The sequence below is a fragment of the Gorilla gorilla genome, chromosome 9 (assembly GCF_029281585.2).
Source record: "Gorilla gorilla gorilla isolate KB3781 chromosome 9, NHGRI_mGorGor1-v2.1_pri, whole genome shotgun sequence".
In the NCBI taxonomy this organism is placed as follows: domain Eukaryota; kingdom Metazoa; phylum Chordata; class Mammalia; order Primates; family Hominidae; genus Gorilla; species Gorilla gorilla.
The window spans coordinates 66,035,293-66,057,099 of NC_073233.2; the positions used below are offsets into that span (position 1 = coordinate 66,035,293).

General features: G+C 34.8%; 1 pseudogene; it reads right to left on the reverse strand.

Moving 5' to 3' along the window:
• Positions 1-3,012: 3,012 nt before the first annotated feature.
• Positions 3,013-3,949, reverse strand: LOC101123921 (olfactory receptor 5B3-like; annotated as a pseudogene).
• Positions 3,950-21,807: the final 17,858 nt, after the last annotated feature.

A 21,807-nucleotide genomic window follows, 5' to 3' on the forward strand; every position in this document is an offset into this window, starting at 1 on the left:
TGTAGATTGATAAACATAATCCCTGTTTTACTTTCTTGTGTTTACAATCAACTGATAAATATAACATAGGTGTCAGAGAAATGAAGATTAGAATATTCCTTAATATTTATATTCAATTCAAAAATTTGATTCAGATAAATAGGTGGATGGGCTTCTTTTCTATCTCAAATTACTATTTCCTAGCAAACATTGTTAGTGTTCTATCCATCCCCTCTTCACTTGTGTTGTCCATGTGCAGGCCAATACTTATTGTGAAATAAAGAATGTGAAATTTGCGTTTTGCAGACTTAGGGCTTAGAATTTGCTGTAAAAATAGGTTCAGCCCATGTGTGGAACATTTTAATTTCTGTGGTATCAGCAATCAGTACATGATAGATAGAAGTAGAGTGATAAGAACCCAATTCCTACTTTTTCAGGTGGTATAACGTTGAGACATATTTGATAGTTTTCCAGTGGTTCCCTGTAGACTAAGGCCCAGTTTTCTTCAGGCATAACCTACTCACTAAAGAAACCCTTTATTCCCCTTCCTGTGTCCAAGTGTTCTCATTGTTCAATTCCCACCTATGAGTGAGAACATGCAGTGTTTGGATTTTTGTCCTTGTGATAGTTTGCTGAGAATGATGGTTTCCAGCTTCATCCATGTCCCTGCAAAGGACATGAACTCATCATTTTTTATGGCTGCATTTTATGGAATACTAAAGTATTCCATGGTGTATATGTGCCACATTTTCTTAATCCAGTCTATCATTGATGGACATTTGGGTTGGTTCCAAGTCTTTGCTATTGTGAATAGTGCCGCAATAAACATACGTGTGCATGTGTCTTTATAGCAGGATGATTTACAGTCCTTTGGGTATACACCCAGTAATGGGATGGCTGGGTCAAATGGTATTTCTAGTTCTAGATCCCTGAGAAATCACCACACTGACTTCCACAATAGTTGAACTAGTTTACAGTCCCACCAACTGTGTAAAAGTGTTCCTATTTCTCCACATCCTCTCCAGCACCTGTTGTTTCCTGACTTTTTAAATGATCGCCATTCTGACTGGTGTGAGATGGTATCTCATTGTGGTTTTGATTTGCATTTCTCTGATGGCCAGTGATGATGAGCATTTTTTCATGTGTCTTTTGGCTGCATAGGGGCCTGTTGTGGGGGGTGGGGGTAGGGATAGCATTAGGAGATATACCTAATGTAAATGACGAGTTAATATATTGAAGATATATAACATTTCCATCACCACAAGGATCCCTCATGCTGACCTTTTATAGCCACGACCCCATTCCTTCTTAAATACTGGAAAAAAATCTGTCCTCCATTTTATAATTTTGTCATTTCACAAATGTTCTATGTATGTGGAATTATGCCTTGGTTTTTTTGCGACCGTTTGAGACTGGCTGTTTTTACTCAGCATATTCTTCCCAATATTCATCCAGGTTTTTGAATGTATCAACAGTTTATTCCTTTTTATTGAGAGTAGTATTCAATGTGATGGATGTACCACAAGTTGTTAACCTTTCACCCAAGGAAGGATATCTGAATGGTTTCCAGCATGGTTTCCAATTTTTGACTATTATAAATAAAGGTGCTATAAACATTTACACACAGTTATTTTTGTGGACATAAATAATCATGTTTCTGGGAAAATGCCCAGGAGTTCATTTGCTGGATCTTATGGCAGTTATGTGTAAAAAAACAAACAAACAAACAAAAACAAAAAAACACTAAACTATTTTCCATAGTCTATCTTATCTATTTTTGGTTTCTGTTCCAGAATTTCTAATTACTTTCTGTAATTTCTGTTTCTTTATTAATAGTTCACTATTTCTTGAAATATCTTTTTCCTAGCTTCCTTTAGTTTCTTGTTCAAGATTTCATTTAGCTCTTTGAGCGTATTTAGGATACATGTCTTAAAAGTGCTGAAAAATATAGAATCCTGATGAATGAAATTTTAATAATTGAAATTAGTGTAGAGAAATATTATATTCATGAATTGAGAGACTTTATGTTGACTGCTCTGAAGATTCCTTGCAATCACAATTAAAATCCAAGCAGCCTTTTTAAAAAAATAAATATGAATACACTGATTATAAATTATATGGAATGGCAAAGCTAATAAAGATAATAAAGTTGAAGCATGCACATTACCTGATTTCATGACCTTCTATAACTTATAATAATCCACATAAGTGTGGTATTGGGAAAAAGAGACACACAAATCAATGGAACAGATTATTGAATCTAGATATTGATGCATCGTATATAATCATATTTGCATATAACCCATGCAAATCCTCACATATACTTTAAATCATCTCTAGATAACTTGTAATACCTAACACAATGTAAATGCTATGTAAAGAGTTATTATACTGAATTTTTAAATTTGTATTACTTTTTATTGTTGTATTGTTATTATTTTTACAAATATTTATCTATCTGTGGTTGGTTAAATCTGCAGATGCATAGCAGAGACACAGAGAGATGATTGTACTTTTATTTAAAAGTAAATCACATTTATTCTCAAATTAGGACTCTAAAACATTTATTCAACTAAATAAATAAACAATATTATACATAAACTGAAATTCAAATAACTCAATTAATTACTTAAATTATTTTTGTAAAAGTTAGCCATATTCGATTTAAATCTGGCAAATTTCCCACTCATGTGTATATGTGCCCACATGAATAAATATGTTCATGGACCCATTTATGCACCTGTTTTACATGTGTGCTTTTCCTAGTATTTGGTGGTGGACATGTATGAAGAATTAGTGAATGAATCAAGTATGTTCTATAAAGTTTTTGACAAGTAAAACCCAAGATATCTTATTATTCACCTTAGCTTTCGCTTTTAGGTATTATATTTTTGGACATAATATTTCTTTTTTCCTAGAGAACAAACTTCTGAAGAAGAGATGGTATTATTTCAGAAACTTCCATGTGGGCCTTAAAATGCAATTCAGAACAGAGGAATGAAACTAGGTATCATTCATCCTGCAATGTTAAACTCACAATAATAGAGACAATTTTGCCTTCTCAATAACTTTCTTGAATGCGCTCTTCACTTCATTGTTCCTCAGGCTATAGACCAGGGGGTTCAGCATGGGGATGACCATAGTATAGAACACAGATGCCATTTTGTCTGTGTCCATGGAGTGACCAGAGCTGGGCTGTAAGTACATGAAGATAATAGTCCCATAGAAGATGATGACTGCAGTGAGGTGGGAGGCACAGGTGGACAAAGCCTTCTGGTATCCTGAAGCTGAGTGCATCTTTAGGATGGTGATAAATATGAATAGGTAGGAGATCAAGATAACTAGGATGGCAGAAAAGATATTGAAACTGGCTACATAAACGAGAACTAGCTCATTCACATGTCTATCAGAGCAAGACAGAGCCATGACTGGTGGAACATCACAGAAAAAGCGATGGACTTCATTGGACATACAGAAAGAGAGACAATGTTTCCCCAGTGTGTATGGAGGCATTCAAGAAACCACAGACATAACAGATTATAGCCAGACATGCACACACACTTGTTGCCATGGTGGTGGTGTAATGTAGGGGTTTGCACACTGCATCATAGCGGTCATAGGCCATTGAGCCCAAGAGGAAATTTTCCACAGTGGCAAAGGCTGCAAAAAAGAACATTTGAGCAGCACGTGCATTGTAAGAGATGATCTTGTCTCCTATAATGAGCCCAGCTATGACTGTGGGAGTGACAGCTGAAGAGTAACAAAAGTCCACTAGAGACAGGTGACTGAGGAAAAAATACATGGCAGTGTGGAGATGAATGTCCCAAACAATTAAAACAATCATCCCCAGGTTTCCAACCACATTGACAAGGTATATGAGAGTGAACATGATAAGGAGGGGGACTTGTAGTTCTGGAGCATTGGTTAGTCCCAGGAGGATGAACTCTGTCACTTCTGTACAGTTCTTCATCAATGTTATTAGAAAATCAGAGGATGCCTGCAGCAATGAGAAATAAAGGAAAAGAATCCTAATACATGCTGTGGAATAGATATTGCAATGAAATGGAAACATCTATATATCAGTGCATTATTTCATTATTATAGTAATACACATTTTAAGATTCTATATGTCTAAACATAAACTTAATTACAAAGTATAATGCCTTAAATAGCTGTAGAGTTATAAACTGCTGAATTGAAAAGATCTGCATGGATTATCTCTTACCAGTTTTCACCTTTCTATCATTGTAAACCAATATTTGGAAAATTATATAAAATTTCCAACATGTCTGAATAATATATATGACAGGTGTGTGTATATATGTATACACACACACACACACACACACATATATACCAATTCAGTTTTTTATTCAAGTAAAAACTTTCGTTTGTATATTGCCCATCTGACAGAATTGCTCTAGATACTTTGTAAGTATATTCATTGATTCTTCTCAACAACAAGTTTGGTTAGTTGTTACTTTCTTTTAGAGTGAGAGGCACAAGAGGTTGAGTAATTTATTCACATTTACATAAAAATTAATGGCAAGCCAAGCTTTGGACGCAAGCAGAGTGGTTTGAAAGCACAACATTCATAATTGTCTCTACATCAAATTGTTTAACTCAGTCAGTTGCTTATTGCCTCCATTGGTACAAACTCAGTGTTTGAGATTTCACAGTGAACGAGAGAGATTTGCACAGCAGTTGTATGGTGATGACTGGGACAGTAGGGGCATGTATAATCAGTAAAGGTAATTCTGACGGGAAGACACAGAAATGGATATAGAGCTTGGCCTCTGGTAAGAGCTGCATATCAGCTCAGCCCTACCATTTGCTACCTAGGAATCATTGATCCTTACCTATCTCCTCTGAACCTCATTTTCTCTATCTACAAAATGAAGATAGTAATTATATCTACCTGAAGGTACTAATGTGAGATTTAAATGTGAAATGCATAAAACAATGCATAAATGTGGTATGGTTAGCCAACTTTATGAGTGCCAGCTACATTATTATTAGAATGAAAAAGTGAGTGATAACATTCAGATCTTTAGGTGTGGATGAGTTTTGAAGTCTTGTAACCTCCTTCATCATTTTGCTTATTCTCACACAGTAGAGCCACTGAGATTTTCTGTACCTTTCAATAACTCTTCGTTGTTGCATCCATACAGTTGGCTGTTCTAGCCATCCCATGTAGCTGTTTTTTTGCTTAATATCTTTTTTGAAATCCATGGTTTAGCCTGCACTCAGTCTCCTTTTCTTATACTCATTCCTTCTCTCAGTAGTGGCATCCCATATTTGAATCACAGAAATCAAGGATTGAAAGCTCATAGTTTTTGTCTTGCTTTAGCCTGCAGATCTGTCTTTGTGACAAACTCCATGTAGTAAAATATTTTGTTTCAATCTGTTCTTACGTAGGAACCATTTTAATTATTTTAATTTTAATATTAAGTCTTTGGAAGGATATCCATTCAATGCTAACTATTAGTCTCTTCCATCTTCCTCCTTTGCCTTTAGCAACTTCACTCCTCAAGCCAACCCCTTGAAGACTTTCTGTTTATCTACTTTAACACACAGGACCACTTTTCTCATATACCACGTTCTACAACCAATGATAAGTGGGTATATTCGTGTTATGCATGTGTGTGCAGTATAAAGTAGGTAGTCGTATTATTTTTATTTTACCATTAATGCAAATGAGAATTTATGAAGTTTTGGGATGCTGTACAATTACACAGCTAGTATGAGGAAGATTCAAAATTTAAACCCAGTTAGGACCTAATCAGCAGCCAGTGCTTTCAGCAATACCACTGTCAATGTGTATAGGTGTAGTAGAAGTAATAAGAATAAAATTATGGGGAAAATGTTAAAAAGTAGTTTGAAACTTATTTCCCTTTGGTACTTCAGTATTTTTTGTTTTTTGAGACAGAGTCTTGCTCTGTCACCCAGGCTGGAGAGCAGTGGCACAATGTCTGCTCACTGCAACCTCCACCACCTGGGTTCAAGAGATTCTTGTGCCTCAGTCTTCCAAGTAGCTGGGAGTGCAGGCGTGTACCATCACACCCGGCTAGTTTTTGTATTTTAGTAGAGACAGAGTTTCACCATGTTGTCCAGGCTGGTCTCTTAACTCCTGACCTCAAGTGATCTTCCCGGCTCGGCCTCCCAAAGTGCAGGGATTACAGGCATAAGCCACCACGCCTGGTCAATACCTTTAGTATTTTAACAAGGGTCATTGTACTCTTCTGTTTTTTTTTTTCTTTACCTCCAAGAAGATGTTAACATAAGGTGTATAAAATCAGTGTACAAGATGAAATTACCACCAAATCAGTCAGAATATCACCTGTACTATTTTTTCTAGATTTTTTAGGAGAGCAGCATAATGATATTTCATAAGTATCAGCTAACTTCCAACTAATTAAAGATTTGAGGTTTATAACCCAGCTTCACCTCAGTTTTTAATAAAAATGTTGAGAACATTTCTTTCTGTGCTCCAAACATCATAGTAGGTACAGCTATCCTACTGCCTTTGTATAAGTTCAGTTTTCACTAAAGATGTACATTGAATAGAAGCTTACCTTGCTCCTTAAAAACAGTGAAAGTCAATCTTGAATAGTGAGTTCAATATCAGAAATCTTTCCATGCAAAAATTCTGTTAGAGAAGCTCTTCCTCAGGTAGTGGTCAATGGTTTCAAGGTCTCTAAGGCAGAGAAAGATGGGGGGAAAACACTAATTCATGTTCAGATCATGAATTTATCATGTATTTTTTTCTGTCCTTCAATAACACACTTACCTCCTCCTTAATTGTAAAATAAACATAACAAAATTACCTCTCTCCTACAATTCACAGAATTGTGCTTGTCAATAGCAAATAAGAGAATACCTGTATAATAACTCACTAAAGGATTCTCATTTCAAGTCATTTGATATAATTTTTATTTCGGAGTGTTCCCTTGGCTATGGCTTCAGGCTCATAGGAAACCTTAAAATCAGGAGAAGGCCTATGTGTATGAACAACTATTAACATTCAGATGAATAAATCATGATCTAAGGATCAAAGTATGTCCCTCTAAATAAAGTCACCTGGAGTCATGATAGATTTCAGAAGCTAATGCATAGGAACCAGAAGTGAATTATAAAGACATGGTCCTCTCAAGGGATGTCCCCCATGAGACTATCTACAGCTCCTCTTCTCACTTTCCTAGAGAAGAAACAACAAAATTCCCTGTGGGGACCAGATTGGATACTTTGAGTGTGCACATGTGTTTTTATATTACTTACTATTTTGTATTTCTTGTTTCTTTTAAATTAATATGTAAGTGGGAAACCATAATATGCCCACACTGTAGTGTATATTTCTAAGACTTTTGTTAAATATATAGTCATGCAACCACTATCATAATCACCTAATTTCCCAAGCTTATTTTCGATCAATGCCTTCTCCCATCAGTGCTTCTGACAACCACTAAACTGCTTTTGTCCATAAAATTTTGCCTTTGCAAGTATATCTTTTACTAGAATCCTAGAATATGTAGTCTTTTTATGTCATCTGCCACTTAGCATAGTTCAGTTGAGCTCCATCCCTTTGTTACCTGAGTCTGTTGTGAGTTTTTTTAATTGCCAAATAGTATTTCATAATGTGAACTTTACATGTTTTTTTTAAATTCTGAGTTGAAGACAATTTGTGTAATTTCTAGTGCTTGCTGACCATGAATCAAGCTGATCTAAGTATTGGCTAACATTTTTGTGTGGACATCGGTTTTTATTTCATTTTGATAAATACCTGGAAGTTAAGGTGTTTGTTCACATGGTAAATATCCTTAATTGAATAGAAAGCTCTCAAACTGTTTATGGAGGTGACTTTATCATTTTTTATTCCCAAGGGCATTTCATTTTTTTCATATCTTTGCCATCATTTGGTATTTTAAGGATTTTTCACATTCAATTTTAATTTAATTTAGTTGTCATTTTTGTTCTTTCTCAAAGATGTTTCAAGAGTCTTCTAAGCAAAATATTTTTTTGAAAAACATACCTATTTTCCTTATTGCCACATTTATGGCCTGGGAACATCCTTTTATCCCCTAAAGAAAATAGATCCGGATGCAAGGCTGGTTCAATATACGCAAATCAATAAATGTAATCCAGCATATAAACAGAACCAAAGACAAAAACCACATGATTATCTCAATAGATGCAGAAAAGGCCTTTGACAAAATTCAACAACCTTTCATGCTAAAAACTCTCAATAAATTAGGTATTGATGGGACGTATTTCAAAATAAGAGCTATCTATGACAAACCCACAGCCAATATCATACTGAATGGGCAAAAACTGGAAGCATTCCCCTTGAAAACTGGCAGAAGACAGGGATGCCCTCTCTCACCACTCCTATTCAACATAGTGTTGGAAGTTCTGGCCAGGGCAATTAGGCAGGAGAAGGAAATAAAGGGTATTCAATTAGGAAAAGAGGAAGTCAAATTGTCCCTGTTTGCAGACGACATGATTGTATATCTAGAAAACCCCATTGTCTCAGCTCAAAATCTCCTTAAAGTGATGAGCAACTTCAGCAAAGTCTCAGGATACAAAATCAATGTACAAAAATCACAAGCATTCTTATACACCAACAACAGACAAACAGAAAGCCAAATCATGAGTGACCTCCCATTCACAATTGCTTCAAAGAGAATAAAATACCTTTTATTCTTAAGTTAAGGAATCCAACTTAAAAGGGATGTGAAGGACCTCTTCAAGGAGAACTACAAACCACTGCTTAAGGAAATAAAAGAGGATACAAACAAATGGAAGAACATTGCATGGTCATGGGTAGGAAGAATCAATATCGTGAAAATGGCCATACTGCCCAAGGTAATTTACAGATTCAATGCCATCCCCATCAAGCTACCAATGACTTTCTTCACAGAATTAGAAAAAACTACTTGAAAGTTCATATGGAATCAAAAAAGAGCCCGCATTGCCAAGTCAATCCTAAGCCAAAAGAACAAAGCTGGAGGCATCACACTACCTGACTTCAAACTATACTACAAGGCTACAGTAACCAAAACATCATGGTACTGGTACCAAAACAGAGATATAGACCAATGGAACAGAACAGAGCCCTCAGAAATAATGCCGCATATCTACAACTATCTGATCTTTGACAAACCTGAGAAAAACAAGCAATGGGGAAAGGATTCCCTATTTAATAAATGGTGCTGGGAAAACTGGCTAGCCATATGTAGAAAGCTGAAACTGGATCCCTTCCTTACACCTTATACAAAAATCAATTCAAGATGGATTAAAGACTTAAACATTAGACCTAAAACCATAAAAACCCTAGAAGAAAACCTAGGCATTACCATTCAGGACATAGGCATGGGCAAGGACTTCATGTCCAAAACACCAAAAGCAATGGCAACAAAAGCCAAAATTGACAAATGGGATCTAATTAAACTAAAGAGCTTCTGCACAGCAAAAGAAACTACCATCAGAGTGAACAGGCAACTTACAAAACGGGAGAAAATTTTTGCAACCTACTCATCTGACAAAGGGCTAATATCCAGAATCTACAATGAACTCAAACAAATTTACAAGAAAAAAACAAACAACCCCATCAAAAAGTGGGCAAAGGACATGAACAGACACTTCTCAAAAGAAGACATTTATGCAGCCAAAAAACACATGAAAAAATGCTCACCATCCCTGGCCATCAGAGAAATGCAAATCAAAACCACAATGAGATACCATCTCACACCAGTTAGAATGGCAATCATTAAAAAGTCAGGAAACAACAGGTGCTGGAGAGGATGTGGAGAAATAGGAACACTTTTACACTGTTGGTGGGACTGTAAACTAGTTCAACCATTGTGGAAGTCAGTGTGGCGATTCCTCAGGGATATTGAACTAGAAATACCATTTGACCCAGCCATCCCATTACTGGGTATATACCCAAAGGACTATAAATCATGCTGCTATAAACACACATGCACACGTATGTTTATTGTGGCATTATTCACAATAGCAAAGACTTGGAACCAACCCAAATGTCCAACAATGATAGACTGGATTAAGAAAATGTGGCACATATACACCATGGAATACTATGCAGCCATAAAAAATGATGAGTTCACGTCCTTTGTAGGGACATAGATGAAATTGGAAATCATCATTCTCAGTAAACTATCACAAGAACAAAAAACCAAACACCACACATTCTCACTCATAGGTGGGAATTGAACAATGAGAACACATCGACACAGGAAGGGGAATATCACACTCTGGGGCCTGTTGTGGGGTGGGGGGAGGGGGGAGGGATAGTATTGGGAGATATACCTAATGCTAGATGACGAGTTAGTGGGTGCAGCGCACCAGCATGGCACATGTATACATATGTAACTAACTTGCACATTGTGCACATGTACCCTAAAACTTAAAGTATAATAATAATAAAAAAGATTATTATTAATCTAATTGTGAGCACCTGAAGACCAGTACGATTTTAAAAATAAAAAAGACTCTGGAAAAAAAAAAAGAAAATAGATCCATTCTTCCCTCTACTCAGACTATACTGAGTCCTCATTCCATAGCAGACTTATAATACTTTACTTATCACAGACAAGTATAGTGATTACAAGTGTGTTCTGTGTACTAAGGTGGTTTTGCTTCAAATTGAGTAAGCAATTTAATGTCACAAAACTTTAATTTCTCTTCTGTAAGAAAGGAGATAATGTCATCTCATCCTTTTGAAATTGCCAAGATTATCATATCACATATTGCAAAGAACAATTTCTAGCACATATCAAATGTTCGGTAGATTACTAATATTAATATTTTATTATTTATAAATATTGATGCAGCATGGATCACAAAAATAGTGGTCTTCAAACATTCTATCTACTCTCTTACATATGCCTGCCCTATTACAGCTAGACCAAGATATGTATTAGTTGCAGGCAATTGACTGTAAAAGACTAAATATGTGTCATTTCTGGGTGGACTGAAGCACATTTGTGACTGTCCAGTTGTTTCTCTCCTGCCACGGTGATTGAAGCGGCTTCGTGTTCCAGCAGGTGCACTAAAGATGGTAAGGCTGTCATCAGACTATGTTTTGAGTGACCTCAAAGACATAGCCTTCTATTTAACCAGGCAACTTGTGTGATAGACAGAAATTATTAGTAGCATAAGTAATAAACAAATCTGTAGGGGATGGATAATGGTCCCTAAACATGTCAGGTCCAAATCCTTGGAACTCATAAGTAGGACCATATATGACAATGGCTTTGCAGTTGTGATTACATTAAAGGCATTGAGATGGGGGATTTATCTTGATTATTTGGTGGGCCCTAAATGTCATAACCAACGTATTTACAAGAAGAGAGGCAGAAAAAATTGCAAATTAGGATATTTCAACAGTCTACCCCTCCTTAAAAACACTGTGGCAATTCTTCAAGGATTGATAACCAGAAATACTATTTGGCCCAGCAATATACCCAAAGGATTATAAATCATTCTATTATAAAGACACATGCACATGTATGTTTATTGCGGCACTGTTCACAATAGCAAAGTCTTGGAACCAACCCAAATGCCTATCAGTGATAGTCTGGATAAAGAAAATGTGGCACATATACACCATGGAATACTATGCAGCCATAAAAAACGATGAGCTCATGTCCTTTGCAGAGACATAGATGAAGCTGGAAACCATCATTCTCAGCAAACTAACACAAGAACAGAAAACGAAACACTGCATGTTCTCACTAATAGGTGGGAGTTGAACAATGAGAACACATGGACACAGGGAGGGGAACATCACACACTGGGGCCTGATGGAGGCAGGGGACTAGGGGAGGGATAGCATTAGGAGAAATACCTAATGTAGATGATGGGTTGATGGGTGCAGCAAACCACCATGGAACATGTATACCTATGTAACAAACCTGTATGTTCTGCACATGTACCCCAGAACTTAACATATAATAATAAAAGGAAAAAAAAAAGAAAAAAAAGAAAAAGAAAGGATGAAAGAAGGAAAGACCAAAAAGACAGAAAGGTAACTATATGAGGTGATAGATATGTTAATTTGTTTGACAGTAGCAATCATTTTACAAACATTATGTTGTGATTTAAATATATGATATATTTACATATATCATATACATTTAAATATTTATGATAAACAAATAAAGTGGTACCCCTACCTCACACCAAATACAAAACCAATTCAAAACAATCAGTGACCTAGATATGAGAGCTGAAAACATAAAACCACTAGAAAATAAGGTAAATACTCTAGACTTTGGATTTGGCAATGGTTTCTTATGTATGACATCAAAAACACAAGAAATAAAACAAAAAATAAATTGGTATGTCAGCATGATGACTGACTAAGGGTGTCTTCTGGCTTTTGCTCCCCTACAAAAAAGGAACAATACAATAAATAAACAACTAAAATTTGATTACAGCATCTGAGGGTAGTATGAAGTACAGCAAGGGACTGGCAACATTCCTGGTGAGAGGAGAAGCCCAGGATAGCAACACAGAGAAGTGAGTGAAGGACTTTGTCTCTGCTACCCCATCAGGATCAGCTCAAAGGCAAAAAGGACTTCCCATTGCAGGGGAGAGATAAGCAGAAAGACCCCATCAGTTTCCATTGCCAGGGCAGATGGCTGTAGTTTATACTACAGAAGAATCCCACAGTCCTCACGAGCTCTAAGCTCAGTTTGGGTAGCTGCTTGGAATGTACATGGCTCCATTACTTCACAATATGAGCAAACATTATCCACTCTTCACTCCCCATCCTCACTTGTGACCCACTGTGCTGTGGCATGGCACAGTTTTTCAACCAGAGTCACTGCTGTAGTGAGCCTTGCTCAGGGGGTCAGTAGCACTGTACCTCTCCAGCCTTGGGGCTCCACTCTCCACTTGATCTTAGCCAAAAAGCTGAGAAGCAATAGGGGCTCCACTCTCATTTCACCAAGACCATACTAGGGGCTGCAAAGCTATGATCCTAGATACTCAGAACCTGAATCCAAGAATAGGTGTGACACCCATCCTGTACAGTAAAGAATCCAACCCCAGGCTGACCACACCAAACAGCCTAGTGAATCTGTCCCCACCAAGATCCCCCCAGTTTCCCTGGCTGGAGAAAAAATTTAGTGAACTTTCCATGGTTGATTAGTCCCTGAGTCAGTTGAAAAACTGTACACTTATATCTTTGGCCAAAGAAACAGCCAGTGGCCATATGTCCCCGGAAAGTCAGTCCCTGACCTGGCTGGCCCTCCATGTGCATGCACATGTCCCTGAACACAAAACCAGCTCAGCAAACCCACCCTTGGCAAAGCCATGCCACCACTGCCTCAAACTTCTGCAGCTTAGGCCACTGAGACAGTAACAAATATTGTTAATGCAAATTACAGCTGAATGAACTGCATGGAGACTATACTACTGTGTCCGTCCAGAACCAAACCAATGCACTTTACTCAATTGACATCCTAGGACTGATCTGCAGGACTATTTCCCTATGAAAGGTACTCCATAAAAGTGAAAGAGGTGACTATTATGCGAGATGTACAAATATCCAAGTAGAAACAAAAGAAACATTTTAAAACAAAGGAATATGACACCTGCAAAGAAGCACAATAATTATTTGGTAATAGATCCTAAATAAAAGAAAATTTACAAAATGCCAAAAAAAATAAGTACAATGATCTTAAGGAAACTTGGTGAGATATTAGAGATTACAGCTAGAAAACTCAACAAAATCAGAAAATTAATCCATAATCTAAATTAGAAATTGAACAAAGAGCTAGATATGATAAGAAACAAGTAGACAAAATCTAGGAGCTGAAAAAATCAGTGAATATAATAAAAATACAATTAAGAGCTTCAAGAACAGACTATATAAAGCAGAAGAAGTAATTTCTGAACATGTGGGCAGGACTTTTCAAATAACCCAGCTAGAAAAAAATTTAAAAAGAATGAAGAGCACCTACAAGAATAATGGGACATCATATAGTGAATAAATATTTGCTTAATGGTAACTGCAGAAAGATAAGAGACAGGAAGAGCTGCAGAACATTTATTTTAAAAAATAATAGCTGAAAATTTCCCAAATCTTGGGAGAGATATGGACATCTGGATCCAGGAAGCTCCACGACCCCATATAGACACAACCAAAAAAGGTCTTGTCCAAGAGATATTATAGCCAAATCATCAAAAGTCAAAGAAAGAGAATTCTAAAAACAGAAAGGGAAAATTGCCAAGTCACATGTAAGTCTCCACTAGACTAAGGACAGATTTCTTAGCAGAAACCTTATAGTCTAGGAGAGAATGGAATGATATTTTCAAAGTGCTGAAGCAACAACAAAAAAAAACTGTCAACCAAAAATATTGTACCTAGCAAAGTTATCCTTCAGAAATGAAGGAGAAATAAAGTCTCAGGCAAACAAAATTTGAGAGAATTCATTGCCACTACACTGGTCTTAGAAATTAAGAAAGTCCTATACTTGGAAGCCAAAGGATGATAACTACTATCATGAAAACACATACACCACTATAAAACTCACTGGTAGAGCCGATACATAAAGGAGAAAGAGAAAGAAATAAAAACTTATCACTATAGAATGCCACCAAATCATGAACATAAACCATAAGAGAAGAAGAAAGGAATAAAGGATATATAAAACAACCAGAAAACAACAAAATGACAGACATAAATTCTCACCTGTCAATACTAACTTTGAGCATAAATAAATTGAATATCCCAATTAAATACATAGACTGGATTAATGAATTTAAAAAATACTAACTATATACTGTCTAAAAAAACCCCACTTCTTCACTAAAGACACAAAATGACTGAGAGTGAAGGAACGGGAAAAGTTTTTTTATGCAAATGAAAGCCAAAGTAAGTAGGAGTAGCTATAATTATATTTAATGAAACGGATGTTAAGTCAAAAAATATAAAAAGAGACAAATAAGATCATTATATAAGCATAAAAAGATAAATTCAACAAAATGATTTAAATTATAAATGTATATGCACTCAACACCAGAGCACCAGATGTATAAAGCAAATATTATTAGATTTAAAGGGAGAGATAGACTCCAATACAATAATATTTGGGGATTTCAACACCCACTCTAGGCATTGGACAGATCATATAGGAAGAAAATCAACAAATAAATATAAGATTTAAACTGCACTATAGACCAAGTAGACTTATCAGACAAACACTTCATCCAGTGGCTGAAGAATAAACATTTATCAGCTCATGGAACATTCTCCAGGATTGGTCATATGTTAGGCCACACAACAAGCTTAAACAAATATTTTAAAATTAAAATCATAGCAAATATCTTTTCTCTCCACAATAGAATAAAACTAGAAATCAATAATACTAGGAACTTTCAGAAAATGTACAAATGCATGTAAATTAAACAATGTGCTCCTGAATGACCATGGGTCAATAAATAAATTAAGAAGAAAAATTTAATATTTCTTTAAAAACATAGCAAAATTATGGGATACAGAAAAATCAATATTAACAGGAAAATTTATAACAATAACAATAAACACCTACATTTAAAAAGTAGAATTTTTTCATATAAACAATCTAACAATATACCTTAAGGAAATAGAAGAGTAAGAACAAATTAAATGCCGGATTAGCAGAAGAAAAGAGATCACAAATATCTGAGCAGAAATACAATTGAGACCAAAAAATAATTAAAAAGATCAACAAAACAAAAAGTTGGCTTTAAAAATTTGAGCAAAATTGACAAACCTTTAGCTAGACTAACCAAGAAAAAAAAGAGACAGAAGACCCAAATAAATAAAATTAGAAACTAAAAGGAGACATTACAACGTATACCCCAGAAATACAGAGAACTACTAGAGGTATTATGAACAACTATAGGCCAAGAAATTGGAAAATGTAGAATAAGTGGATCAATTCCTGGACACACACAATCTACCAAGATTGAACCACCAAGAAATAGGAAAACTGGACAAACCAAGAGTGAGTAAAAAGATTAAATCTGTAATTAAAAGTTTTCTAGAGAAAAGAAAGTCTCCAAAGGAAAGCCCAGGACTAGATGGCTTCACTGCAAATATGCTCATTGCTATGCTATTTACAATAGCAAAGACATGGAATCAACCCAGATGACAATCAATAATAGACTGAATAAAGAAAATGTGGTAAATATACACTGTGGAATGCTACACAGCCATAAAAAAGAATAAAATCATGTCCTTTGCAATGACATGTATGGAACTGGAGGGCATAATCTGAAGCAAATTAATGCAGGAACAGAAAACCAAATACCACATGTTCTCACTTGTAAGGGGGAGTTAAGCATTGATCACATATGGACATAAATATAAAAACAATAGACATTGTGGACTACTAGAGGATGGGGGATAGGTTAAAAAACTACTTATTGGGTACTATGTTCACTACCTGGGTGACAGGGATCCACACTCCAGACTTCAGCATCATGCAATATTCCCATGTAAGAAATTTGCCTGTGTACCCCCTGTATCTAAAATTAAAGTTGAAATTAAAAAGTGAGAAGAACTAATAATAATTCTTCTTAAACTATTTCAAAAAATTAAAGTAGAGGAAAATCTTCCAAACTCATTCAATGAGGCTGTATTACCCTCTTATCAAAACCAGGCAAGGACACAACAAAAAAGAAAACTACAGATCAATATCCCTGATGAACACAGATGCAGAAATTCTCCACAAAATACTAGAAAACAAAATCCAACAGCAAATCAAAAAGATTATACACCATGATCAAGTGGAATTTATTCCAGGGGTGTAAGGATAGTTCAATATGTGCAGATCAATAAACATGCTATATCACATCAACAGAATAAAGAGCAAAAACCATGCGATAATTGGAACAGATGTAGAAAAAGCATTTGATAAAATTTAACATCTCTTCATGATAAAACTATCTTCAAATTAGGCATGAAGAAATGTATCCCAACACCATAAAAGCCGTATATAATAAACCCACAGCTGACATCATACTGGATGGAGAAAGGCTAAAAGCTTTTCCTCCAAGAACTGAAAGAAGTGAAGGATACCCATTTAACCACTCCTATTAAACATATTACTGGAACTTCTAGCCAGAGCTGTTAGGCAAGAGAAAGAAATAAAGGGCATCTAAATTGGAAAGAAGGATGTCTCTCTCTGTTTGCAGCCACATAATCCTATACCTAAAGACTCCACCATAAAAAACCTAGAAATGATAAATGAATTTGATGAAGTTGCTAGATAAAAAAATCAACATATAACGATCAGTGTTTTCTACACACTCACAACAAACTAGCTGAAAAAGAAGTAAACAAAGTAATTTTATTTATAATAACTACCAAAAAACCTACAAATAAATTTAACCATGGAGGTGAAAAATTTCTGCAAGAAAAACCATAAAACATTGATGAAAAAAATTGAAAAGGACACAAATAAATGGAAAGATATCCCATGTTCAGTGATTGTAAGAATTAGTCTTGTTAAAATGGGCATACTATCCAAGGCACTATACAGATTTAATGCAATGCCTATTAAAATTTTAATGTTGTTTTTTCATAGAAATAGAAAAAACAATCCAAAAAACCATATGAAACCACAAAAGACCCTAAACAGTGAAAGAAGTTCTAAACAAAAAGCACAAAGCTAGAGGCATCACAGGATGTGGCATCAAAATATACTACAAAGCTATAGTAAACAAAATGGCATGGTACTGGCATAAAAGTAGACACATATACTAATGTAACAGAATAAACAACATGTAAATACGTTCAGGATTTTATAGCCAACTAATGGTCAATAAAGACACCAAGAACACTCACTGGGGGAAAGGATAGTCTCTTTAATAAATGGTGCTGGGAAAATTAGATATCCATATAAAAAAAAATTGGACATCTATCTTTCATCACATATAAAAATTATCTCAAAATTGATTAATTACTTAAATGTGAGACTCAAAACTCTGAAACTACTAGGAGAAAACTTGGAAGAAATGCTTCAGGATATTGATCTTGGCAAAGATCATATAGAGAAAACCTCAAAAGCACAGGCAACAAAAGCAAAAATAGACAAATGGGATTATAGCAAACTAAATATTTCTACACAGCAGGAGAAACAATGAACAGAGTAGAAAGACACTGTGAAGAATGGGTAAAATATTGCAAATTATTCATTCAATGAGAGGGTAATATCTAGAATATACAACAAACTCAACAGCCGAAAAACAAATAACCCAATATAAAAAATGGGCAAAAAATCTGAATAGATATTTATTAAAAAGAGACATACAAATGGTCAACACATATATTTTAAAATGTTCAGCATCACGAATCATCAGAAAAATGCAAATCAAAACCACAATGAGATACCATCTTGCCCCAGTTATAATAGCTATTATCAGAAAGATAAAACACAAAAATTATGAGGATATGAAGAAAGAGAAACTCTTATGCACTGACGATGGGAATGTAAATTAGTATAGCCATTATGAAAACAGCATGGAGGTTCTTAAAAAAAAACTAAAAATACCACTACCATATGATCCAGCAGTTTCACCATTGGGTATATACCCAAAGGAAAGGAGATCGGTATGTCTAAAAATATCTGTGCCCCCATGTTTATTACAATGTTATTCTTAATGGTCAAGATTTAATATCAACTCAAATGTCTATCAACAGAAGAGTGAATTTAAAAATGTGATGCATATACACGATGGAATACTATGCAGCCATAAAAGAACAAAATTCCGTCATTTGCCTCAACAAATGGAGGAGTCTGAAAGATGTTAAGTGAAATATGCCAGGTACAGAAAGATAAGTACTGCATGTTCTCATTCATATGTGGAATCTAAAATTGTTTATCTCATAGAATTAGATAATAAATTAGTGACTCTTAGAGGCTGGGAAGGCTAGGGAGGAAGGAGGATAAGGAAAGGTTGGTTAACACACAAAATTAAAGCTAGGTAGGAGAAAAAAGTTCTAGTGTTCTATAGCACTGTGGGGTGGCTATAGTTAATAAGGATTTATTGTACATTTTCAAAGAGCTAGAAGAAATGATATTTGAATGTTCCCAACACAAAGAAATGATAAATGTTCCAGATGTTGGATTTGCTAATTACTTTGATATGATCACTGCACATTGCATAAATGTATCAGAATACACTGTATCCATAAAAATGTATGATTGTTATGTTTCAACTAAAATACTAATAAAAAGAAAGGGACACATTAAGGCTCAAAAATAATAAAAATTAAAGATTAAAATCATACTATTAAAAATATATCAAGGGAATAAAGTAGTATGTTCTTTCCAGAGGCAATAGAGTAAATATTTACAAGTGGGGCTCTGTCACATATGCTGTGCAACCTTAGGCAAGTGTCTTAGATTTTTTTGTGTCTCAAATACCTCATCCATAAAATGGGGATTTAAAAACTGTATCTTGTATGATTGTCAAGAGAATCAAATGATTCACTGTGTGTGAAGTGTTTTAAATAGGGTCTTCATTAAGGTGAGATATTGCTGTTATGTTTTCAAAAATAGATAAATTGTATTTGAAAATTACAAACTTTTGGGCATCAAAGTACATTATCAAAAAGTGAAAAGGAAATTACAGAATTAGAAAAACATTTGCAAATTATATAAATACATAAAAAATCCTCAATATCATTATTTATCAGGAGAAATTTAAATAAAAACTACAAGGAGATACTATTTTATAATCCATTAGGATGGCTATTGTAAAAGAAATGGAAACTAACAAATATTGGCATGGATGTAGAGAAATTGGAGCCCTTATAAATTGCTGGTGGAAATGTAAAATTGTAGAGCCGATATGAAAAACAATTTGTTAGTCTTCAAAAGTTAAACTCAAATTACCATATGCATGAGCCATCCTACTTCCTGTTATCTACTTAAAGAACAAAAACAGTTCTTCAAATAATGCTTTCCCACAAATATCCATAGCATCATTAGTAAAATATTAACAATTGCTCAAAGGTGAAAACACCCCAATGTTCATCAACTGAGAATGGAAGAACAAAATGTAGTACATATGTATGATTAAATATTACTCAGCCATAAAAATAAAATATTAATACATGTTACAATATGAATGAGCCTTGAAAACATTCTGTAAAGTAAAACAAATCATACATAAAAGGTCACATATTATGAGATTACATTTATGTGATCTATACAGAATTGGTAAATCCATAGAGATTGAAATAAGATTATTGGTCCCCAGGGTCAGGGGGCTGAGGGAATGAGGGACTACTGCTTAATGAGTATGGAATCTTCTTTGTGAGTAAAAAAAACTTTTGAAATTAGATATATGTGATGGTTTCACAACTTCATGAATGTACTAAATATCAATGAATTATATACTTCTAAATAATCAATTTTATTTTATGGACATTTCATATAAATTAAAAAGGTGGAGTCAGGGAAAAGTTGCATAGGCATAAAATGGAGAAAAGAACCTGACTGTGAAGGGAGAGATCAGACTGATGCAGACAAAAGTCAAGGAATGCTGGCAGCCACCTGAAGATGAAATATGCATGGAACTGATTATTTCCTAGAGATTCTGGAGACTGATACCTTGGTTTCATTCTAGTGAAACTGATTTTGGACATCTGACCTCCAAAACTTTAAGAAAATAAAATGTGTTGTTTTACTTCCCTAAGCATGTGGTAATTTGTCACAACCAAAGGGAACTAATACAAAATCTTTGTGTGTTAAACCACTGGGTTTTCACTTTAATGTGTTACTGCAGTAAAATCTAGCATCTTTTGTTACCTGTCTTCTTGTTTTCTACAAACAGATGATGAGATTTTCCTATTAGTTCTTCTTATTATTCATTTACTCATTCACTAAAATCTTTTACTGAGCCCCAACTCTGTTCCAGGCATGAATCTTTGTTAGTGACCAAGTCAGAAATTGTTCCTGTATGCATCAAGCTTTTATTCTTGTTGAAAAACAAATTTAAGTAAACACACACAAAGATAAATAGATAACTTTGTATTGTGATCAATATTAGGAAGGAACAGATAATAGAGATAAAATTGGATAGGCCTTTTTAACACTTAATATGTAAATTTGTTCCTTCACTGAGTTGCCATTTTATTAGACACTCTTGAGTCCTTCTATGTAATCAACATCAGATCAGACTAATATTTGAGAATAATAACTGAATAGTGCAGCTAAACTTATAAAAATGAATCTATATAATTAATAAGTGTTTCAATAGTTCTATGGAGAAGGGTGACAAATTAGGTGATGAAATGACATAAGAATAAGAAAAGGAATAGAGAGAAGTAATTACTAACATATTTTGAACAGCTATTCTGTTTCAGGCACTGTGCTGTGTTCTCGCTCATTCAGTACCCATTCAAAATAATTCTATGAGTAGGTGGTATTTTCACAAGTAGAATCTCAGAACATTTAATTAACTTGACACTTGTCACAAAGCTTTGTTGAAATGGAATTCATATGCAGCTTTATTCTGTGTTTCAAATCTGTGTGCTTTTATTTGTGCTTGTCATTTTAGTCATGACTTGGAGAATGGATAAGGATTTAAAAATAAACAATTGTGGAATTAAATTGTGATGGAGAAATTTGACACTTTTTCCGTTATATGCTGTCCAGCCCCATTACCTACAAACAGTATCCAGATTGTGTTATGAAAGTCTCTCTGTATTAGTTAGGATAAATAACGCTAGCTGCCATACAAGTAAACTCGGAAATTACAGCGGCACAATCATAGAAGATTTTCTTGCCCACAGGTTATTCAATT